Genomic DNA, 9867 nt, shown 5'->3' on the forward strand with positions numbered 1-9867 from the left:
TGCCCCCAGAGTCTTCTCCTAAACTTGACTGAAATCCAATGACTTATGAAAACAATATGAGGTTAGCCTAGAATTCTGTCTACTAGGCCTGAAAATTAAAATGATAGGGAGAGAGGGAGAGAGGGGATATTGCAGAATAAACTTTGTTTTGTGTATTCTGTCCTGTAATTCCTCAATGAAATTTTAACAGCTTTTCAGATGACAGTAATAATCCAATGGCCAAATTTCAGTAAGTAAAGAAAAAGTCCTTGAAAGCTATGGAAAGATGTTTCTAAATTATGATTAAACAAATCAAACAGTTATAACATATTCTAGATTTTGGAAGTCAATATGCTTATAAGGTTATTCACAATTTTTTAATTTCATTAAAGAAAAAAAGAGGTTTTAGCTCCCTGTGGAGGAAGAAAGAAAAAAGCACATTTCTTGCATAAATTATAATAGTTTCAATTTTATTTAGCTTGGGTGTAATCTCCCTAGGTTTATAGGGTACTAATAAAATAAATTAGCATTATATGTTTTATATCTTTAAGATGATGAAAATTCTAAGTTTTTGGCTAATGAAATTATTACAAACTTTTTTTTTTTTTGGCCTAAATTGAAATGAATAGTTTTTTCTTCATTGAACAGAATGAAGGATAGAAGACTTAAAGGGATACAGAAAGAAGTAAAAGGTTCATGGAAGTGAATTCATAGTCAATATTTACTAAAATTTGAGAAGTTTGATTAAGGGAATATATTTTGTCCTAAGATAAGATGGTTGGTTTTCATAAACTCAGAGTGGAAATATCTAAGACAAGGCTGGAATGAATATAGAAAGTTGTAGAAGGTATTGTAGAAGGTAGCATTAATTAAGGGAATGTGTTCTGTAAAGGTGAAATTTGTCTTGAGATGAAGTAACTATTATCTGTGTGGTTATGGATATTTATGGGAAGTTTGAAAAAGCATTTTCTAAACTGAAATATTTAAATGGCTATTTCCAGGAAGCCATTATTAAATAGAAACCTGAATTGATGTTGATAACAAAAAGTAACTTCATAACAGGGAACCTGTCAGAGTCTGCCTTAATCTGCATATTAAAGTGGTGAGGGGGGAAGATAATCTTGATTCCATTGGGAATCTTGGGTTTTCATAAAATAATGGAGAAAGTAGTGTTTCCTATATTGCTAAAGTGAAATACCTGCTAACTAACATAATTATCGTAATGGTATAGAAGTAAAAAGTAAAGTATTAAAAATAGTTAAGTTCATTTAATATGTTATAAACTGCATTGGAAGTATTTAGAAAGAGTATAGAAAATTAAGAGAAAGACTTCAGTATTGTCAAACTCTCTTGTGCATTCAAACCAGGCCTCCAGCACCCTGCATGATGCCTCTCCATTTGAGTTATTGGCTAGGTTGGTCACTATGACCCCTAAAATAATAAAAGGATCTACTACATCTCTGGACATGGCTCCTGAGTGGATGGAAAGTACATTGAAGATTCAGACTCCTACAGCAGGCAGCAATGGCTCGATATGGCCAGATTTTCAGTGGACATTGTCTGCAGACTGACTGTGTTTCATAGTGCTAAAGAGCGCTATGAACCAGGCCAGTGAAACACTGGAGACTCTCTCTAGGGCCAATGGTGCTGCAGCATGCTGGCTGTGTGAAGGATATACCAAGTGGAGCAATAATTACCAGAGTAGTGTGAGTAGAACCTAAACAGACACAACTGGCATTATGGCCTGCTTCCATGGAGAGACAACTTGTATGGTATTACAAACCTGGAGCTTAGATCTATTAACTGCAACTCAAAGAGGAACCTGTACATTGATTAGTCTTAAGTGCTGTACCTGTATACCTATGAATATAATAATATTTCTTCTATTCTAGATTATTTATATGCAGAAGGATATTGAACATATTAAAAGTCTTGTAAACTTAATTCATTTCCTAAGTAATTAATGAACTTGCCTATAAAAGAATGGCTCTCTTAAATATTGTCTCTATTTTGCTTGTCATATGCTTATCTTGTTGTTTCCTATATTATCTTTGTGAGTTTATAGCTAGGGCAGTGCCTCTCCTCATACCTCTTCTAGTTGTCCTAGGCATAATTGTGAGAACTGGAAGTGGCAGTTTCTTAGATGGCATTTGAAACTTACAAGATCAAGCCCATTAGCTTTGGGATGATGTAGCCACTGGAGGCATATGACCATTCTCATTCCCATGGTCCAGGATGTCATGCTGGCCCCTGTTTTGGGGTTGCTTACCAACACTTTCTTATCCTTTTAGTAGGACCATTATCTTCAAAATTCTAACTTAGGTTTATTTCTTCCAGAATCAATACCTTCCAGAACAAGGTATCAGTCATGCAGGGATTTCATCCAGTTCTAGTCACAGTACCAGACCCATCTTCCCTCAACCTCAATAGAATAGCCAGAGAGTTTTACACCCTGTAAGGCAGGGTACTACTGCCCCTGCAGGCAGCAGCTACAGAATAATGACCATCACCTTTCAGCTCCCCCTTAAGAATAAGGGTGTAAACTCTCTGAGGGGGAATTGAGGCAGGTTAGTATAGGAAACAGGTTCTGACTGGTCAGAACAAAGCCATAATAGCTGGGACCTTATATGTGTCTGTGTGGATTCTTCTTATGTATAAACTAGCTTTTGGTGTCACCACAGAAAACTCAGAGAATTTAGAAGGGGAAAATGTATGGTATTGGAAGCCTCCTCATAGGACTCTCCTATTTGGTACTTTATTAACTACTAATGGAAATGTTGCTTGTATACTGTTAGACCAGTGTTGGAGATTTGGACCCGAAGGGTATCGGGAATGAAAGAAAGAGAAAAGGGAGAAGGAAACAAAGAGAAAGAACGAGAGAGCTGGGATCAGGGCGTCTGCAAGTAATGACTCCTCAGACAACTTTATTGTTTACAAGGGGTTCTCTATATGCCCCAGTGTATGTGACAATAAGCAGGAATATGTAGCCTACATGCCAATAAGCAGGAACACGTAGCCTACATGTATCAAGCAGCAACACATATTAACTATCAGCATTACCCATAGTCTAAGGAATTTTAAAAAATCTTATCTCAAGGTACAAAGTCTAAGTGTTCTATTCACTACAAAAGGTATGTGCTCATCTTTTCTTTCAGCCTTTAACAGCTTCATCCCATTTGCAGGGAACTCTTAATTACCGCATCCCTTAGGTTGCAAGCGTAGCCATGGAGACAGCACTAGCATGGAGACAGCACGTCTCTCCTTGTGAGGCCACTGTGCCTCAGTTTCCAACATCTCCTCTTTTTGTTTTAGTCGTAGTGACCATGCCTGTCTTAGGTTGCCCTCCTCTGAGAGTCTTACCTGTCATTGACTACCGGCCAAGCTCTTTGACTTGGGGAAATTATTGAAGTGCTTTTGCTAGCACCAGATTATTTGCATGTCCCATGGCTGTTACGCTTTGCAATTTTCTTCGAAAGCACTGTCCAGCACAGGTGAGAATCATGAGCAAAGATGATTAGCCCTATTCCTAAAGCTGACAGGAAATGCTGTGATTTCCACCGATTAACTGGGTTAAATTTCGTAATATGTGAAATCATATCCGAGAAAATACCCTTATCATTGGCTACATGAATTTGATTTTGAGACATTTCTAATATTTTCCTTTGTAATTCAATTATTTCCAGAGAGATATTACTTTTATGGCCTAATAAATGATTCTTAATTTTCTTCCATTCCATATTGGATGCATTATATGCAAGCAGAGTTATACAGAAATTACGTTTATTTCAACCACACCTCAATCCCCTTAACAAATTTAAAGTATACAATTGATCTCCAATATGCAAAACAGTCAATTTTAAATTATTAACCTGATAATTTAACTGTTCATCAATATGCTCTTGGCTATGGCACAAATTACTAGCATTTTTATGGCAATCATGCACATATTGTTGAGTTTGTACTTTCATGTAAAGCTACCATAGCAGTAGCAGCAGCTGTAATGATTCCAATTAGTCCCAAAATGCTTATAAAAAGCAGTCCAATAAAGCATTTAGTCTGTTTTAAGAATTTTTTATGTAGCAATAACTGACTTTCAGAAGACGACTGCCAAATCTGTGTCATTCTCACCAGTATCCAGATGCCTTTTCTTCTTCTGGCCATGGCTTATCAATGTTCACCTTTTCAGTGGAGTCACTTTGCCTTTCCTCAGGCTTCAGTGGTAGGGCCCTGGATCTTTACAAAGGCATCTGCATCAACAGTCCTAAAAGGGATGTTAGTGGGGTGGGCAGGGATATGACAGACAGTTACCTGTTACTACTAGCAGGTATCCCAGATGTTTTTGTTTTTTTAAATTTGAGGGTGATTTACAATAGTTCATCATTTCTGTCTTGCTTTTAGTATTTGCAATCTACCCCTGGATAGGGAAGGCAGTCTTTAGAGTGACCAGACACTATTGGGTTAAGTGTTTCACTTTTAGCAGGGCCTCCCATGCTGCACACATTACTTTTTTATATTTTGCTTTTGGCCTCTTTTCAGAATTGTGATTAAAACCCAAGGGGTACTTGTTTAGAATTTTGCCTTTGCCACAAACTCCACCCAAAGCCAATATTGGTGCTTGCTACATCCAATTCATAGGCTAAGTTAATGTCCACAATTTACCTTCCTTTTATTATTATTAAAGTAGCTTGCTGGAGGTTTTCCTACTTCTATGAAGGACTTTTCCCAATTAATACATACAATGGTTTTAACATTTGAGCTAAAAGAGGGATGAAAGATTTTTAGCACTTCAACATTATTATAAACTCTATTAACATGAGAAAACATTGTATTCCATCAGTTATAACAGAGGGCATAGTTTTATCCCACCCAATCAAACCACATTTAGGTATTTGATAGAGCAGCAGGGACTTTGCAGCCTGTCCTAAATGTTTGCTTAGTTCAGGCTCTTAAGATAAGATAGTGTCTCTGATGTTTCTTTTCATTCTGAAAAAAGGATTACTGGTTAACATAATGCCATCAGTAGAGTTTCAGTCACTGATTTTTTCTATGCAGCTTGATTATTATCACCATGCCAGGACAGATGGTTGGGCTATGCACACAGCCTTGGGGAAGCACTGCAAAAGTCCATTGTTGACTTTTCTACAGGTAGGAGAATGCAGGCTGGCTTGACTTGCCTAAGGAAAAACTAAAGAAAGTTTTAGCCCGTTTTAAAACAAAGTGATAGCGACACAGCTGGACATTAACTTCTTGCAACAAACTAGCAATATATGAGACTGCTGCATACTACAATGTTATTATTTTAATTATGATAAGAGGTGGTTTCTATGACACACACCTTTTTATAATAATTAAAACCATAATTAACCACATTATACTTCTGTTTAAAATTATGCTGAAATATTGGTAAATTTATACACTCTTAAGTACTCATTTGAACTTTTACTCATACAACTTTAACAGGGGGTTAAAAATCTTGATAATTTTATAACACTTTTATACACCTTCTACTTATATTAGATGAACTCAACTATGACTTTAAATTTTCTTTCAAGGTAAAACAACAAATCTCTTGTAATTAGTTTGAAATAAAAAGCTACTTTTCAGGATTTGATTTTTAGAAAGCAGGTTTGAACATTATTTTCCTTTAAAAGAGATAAGACCCTTTCTTCTTCAAACACAGGAAATGATGAGGTTAAAGCACAAGAAGCTGTTTTGATAAAACAGACTTTCTTTGTATACTGATTATTCAGGAAACTTACTAAAACAGACTAATGACTTGAGAGACTGAAAAAGGGCAAAGTTTTTATCTTTGCATTAGTATACTACTTAATACTAAACCTTTTAAAACTTTATAGACAGACCCATCAAATCTTACTCCACTTAAATCATAAAAATTTCTTTTCCACGAACCTAGTACACTTTCAGTATTCATTCAGGTTTTGTCCCACACTCTACTCTTTCCCAATAATGAATCATTTTATCTTAGGACGAAATCATCTCCTGTTTCCTTAACAATAAAAACACATTCCATATATCCTATATACTAAGTTACCAGGCAAACTTCTTATAACATGTAATTGCCATCAACACTAAACAAACTTGTTAAAATAATGAACTTTTCTTCACTTTAAATACTCAGTAACATGCAATACCAGAAACAGTCTTTTAGAAGCAAGTTGGCAGGGGAGGCTGGCTGCCAACAAGTTTTCCTGTTATAAAATTACCTTTTATTATTAGTACTATTAAGTCAGGTTTTGTTTAATAATGACTTTTTGTAATTAGCCATGTAGATACCATAATTTAAACAATGCTTCATTAAACTTCTTATAATTATTTATAATTTTAAGACAAATTTTACCTTCAGAGAAAACATTCCCTTACTTAAAGTTACCACAATACCTTCTACAACTTGCTACATGCATTTAAGTTCCAAGAGTTTATGAAAATTAGCCGTCCTATTTTAGGACAAAACACACTTTTTTGAAAAAACTTATTAAATTTCAGTCAGCATTCTCACAAACTTTTAACCTTCTTTAATATTCATTTAAGTTTTACATCCTTCATTTTATCCTGTGAAGAAAAATAAACTATTTATTTCAATCTAGGCAAGAACAACTTTTTATGAAAAGACTTATAGTAATTTTGTTAATCAAGACTTACAATTTTTATCATTGTAGATATCTTATTAACATTTAAACTTATGTATTAATATAAGCACTTATTTAATTTGGCCATTTGAATAGAGCTCTTTTAAAAATTTTTACTTATTAATTTATGTTACCATCCGGAGGTATCATAATATACATTGACATTGAACAGACAAACACAAAACAATTACAACACATTAACAGAAACATACAGTTTACAATTGACTCATAATTCTTACTTTCTTGGTATAGCTGCTTTTAAGTTCTCTGTTATATCACATCTTAGATTGTACTTTTTAAAATTTCTTCTGGAATCCATTGCCTGTAACATGCAAGCTTGTGCTTGGAAACATTTTTATTAGTTATCAGCAATCAGTTAAGGTAACTTGAGCAGCATAAATGTAGCTAAGCTCTTATTTAGCAGTTTAGACAGACCATTAACACACATGTTTGGATTACTACTCTATAAGACTATACTGAGACTTGAAGTTCAGGAGTAAACTATTGATTTAAAACTGAAAATTCCTTTTAATACCTTGATAAAAATTTTGTACTAATTTTATGATTTTAGTTAAATAGGCCCAATCAAAATTAGCATGGAAACAAAACAGAACAGAAGGCAATTCAGTAGGTGCAGAGGGTTGTGCTGGATACACAGAAGGTATTTCATTAGGACACTTCACTGAGCTTTTGTTGATGAAAGGGTTAATATCATGATGAGGGAAAAAACCTGACGGCTCCCCATTCCCCTCAAGCTCCTGTTCTTGTTCCAATTTACTTTCTTTCATTTCAAATTTACTTATGGGCTTAGGAAATATAGTAATTTCATCTTTCTCTCCTTCTTCAGACTGTAAAGGATCTAAAGCTGCCACTATCTGGTGTCATAATGCCCATACTGATAATGGAATGAATCCCCTTTTTTGATATGCTCTTCATAAAGCTTTCATTACACATCTACACTGTTTCAAATTTAAAACATTATGCCCCTGAGGCTGAAGCCAGCAACAATGCTTTTGTATTAAAGCAAGCAATTCTAGTAATTTATAGCTTTTTACAGGCACCCCATTAACTTTCAGTAAAGTTACTAATGCGAATATGCTTCCACACGTCCCATTTGATTACCCATTACCCTGATGACTTCGTGGAAAATGTTACTTACTTAAAAGAAGACTCGAGTCACACTGCTTTGGACGTCACATGACCCTCGACGAGGTCTTTTCTGCAGTTCCCGATACTGATTTGGAAGACTTACTTCTTCGTTACATCTGGCGTTGGGCGCCAGATGTTGGAGATTTGGACCCGAAGGGTATCGGGAATGAAAGAAAGAGAAAAGGGAGAAGGAAACAAAGAGAAAGAACGAGAGAGCTGGGATCAGGGCATCTGCGAGTAATGACTCCTCAGACAACTTTATTGTTTATAAGGGGTTCTCTATATGCCCCAGTGTATGTGACAATAAGCAGGAACACGTGGCCTACATGCCAATAAGCAGGAAAACGTAGCCTACATGTCATCAAGCAGCAACATGTATTAACTATCAGCATCACCCATAGTCTAAGGAATTTTTAAAAATCTTATCTCAAGGTACAAGTCTAAGTGTTCTAGTCACTACAAAAGGTACACGCGCATCTTTTCTTTCAGCCTTTAACAGCTTCATCCCATTTGCGGGGAACTCTTAATTACCGCATCCCTTAGGTTGCAAGCGTAGCCATGGAGACAGCACTAGTGTGGAGACAGCACGTCTCTCCTCGAGAGGCCACTGTGCCTCAGTTTCCAACAGACCAGCACGATCTGCCCCTTATTGTTCCCCGTGGGCATCTTTCTTTTTGCCCATAGTGCTCTAACCAATAACTTTCTATGGTGGGCCTCAGCAGTAACCCATGCCCACAATTGAACCCAATGCTGGGTTTGCACAGACTTATCATCCTTGGGTGCTACTGATCTTCCTTGGACCGTAACTTCTGTAAATAGGACAGCATGGAACACCTTGCTGGCATGGCAGAATATGACCCATCAACAAATTTAGAACAAGACCTTCTCATTTAAGACTGAGATTTAGCTGCCATTTTTCAATGAGACTCATAATTATCTTTTTCCTTGGAAGGGAACAGGTGAATAAGCCCAGGTTTTTATTAGGATATGCTGTATATAATGGTTTAGGATGGTTAATAGCTAGGTCTGTCACCATAGATTGCATCTCTCCTGTCTTCATGGAATAATAAGAGGGAATCTGTGATGTGGGGTGGTTACCCCGAGTTGTGTAATTTTACTATCAAGTCTAGATATAGAGTAAAGCACATCTCCTGGTGGTTCTACCCATTGGCCATTTTTGTGCCAGGTAGTACTAAAATAGTCACTGAAAAACACATAATGGCTTTAGCAAAAGCCCTTAATGACTCCAAAGTAACAATTTCCTTACTAAATGAAGAAGTTACACAAATGGTAGCATTACAAAATAGGGTGGTTTAGATATTCTTCCTGTATCACAGAGTGGAAGCTGTGTCCTCATTAATGTTCAATGTTGTATATGTTCCTGATCACTCCCACAATAATCTGTGGAATGTAGGTCCTATGGTCAATATAGGCCACTATGGAGGGGTGGATTGTGGGGACCCAGGGCCCCCTCCCCAACTCTTCAGCATGTAGCTGCCTGCGTGACCTGGACATAAGGTAAAGGTTACCAACCCTCCCTGGAGGGGAGAGAACGTATAGATGGTTTCATAAACGATAATCTTCTCAAAGTAGTAAGCATCCTTGGTAAACATCCTTCCTACGAGCATAGTGAAAACATCACCAGACCCCATGTACACCTTCATGGGACCCTAGCAGGAACTCTGCTCTCAGACCCTATGGAATGACCTTGTTACACCTTATATCACCCCTCATTTTCCCATCTTTTTGTGGAGCATGGTCTTCATTCTCCAAACTGCTACCATCAGAGATCCTCTCCTGTCCATAAGTCCCTATAAAGCTTATGCCTGACTAAGTCCCAGGTGCGTTCTTTGGTCTTGGGCCACACCAAATCGTGCCTTTCAGGAGCTAATTGGAACAATATCACTGAGCTTTACTTGAGAAACCTTCAGTTAGTTCTCTTTTTAGTTTACAATTATTCAACTCTTAGAAAACTTGAATCGGTGTTAGTTTTAAATGTAGGGTCTGGCTGTTGTAACATTCTAACTTGACAGGGAAAAATAGCTTTAAAATCTAACATAAAAAGATATCATATCTTCCCATTACCCATTAT

At 36.6% G+C, this 9867-nt stretch overlaps 1 protein-coding gene across 1 annotated transcript in view; it reads right to left on the bottom strand.

Moving 5' to 3' along the window:
• FHDC1 (FH2 domain containing 1) overlaps positions 1 to 7891 on the bottom strand; it is a 51994-nt gene extending 44103 nt beyond the window's left edge. Inside the window, exon 1 of the mRNA XM_058280952.1 lies at positions 4108 to 7891. The gene's annotated coding sequence lies outside the window, so the exon portion shown is untranslated. The remainder of the gene's footprint in view (positions 1 to 4107) is intronic.
• Between the last annotated feature and the right edge of the window lie 1976 nt (positions 7892 to 9867).

This window comes from Dasypus novemcinctus, chromosome 1 (genome assembly GCF_030445035.2).
Source record: "Dasypus novemcinctus isolate mDasNov1 chromosome 1, mDasNov1.1.hap2, whole genome shotgun sequence".
Classification (NCBI taxonomy): Eukaryota; Metazoa; Chordata; class Mammalia; order Cingulata; family Dasypodidae; genus Dasypus; species Dasypus novemcinctus.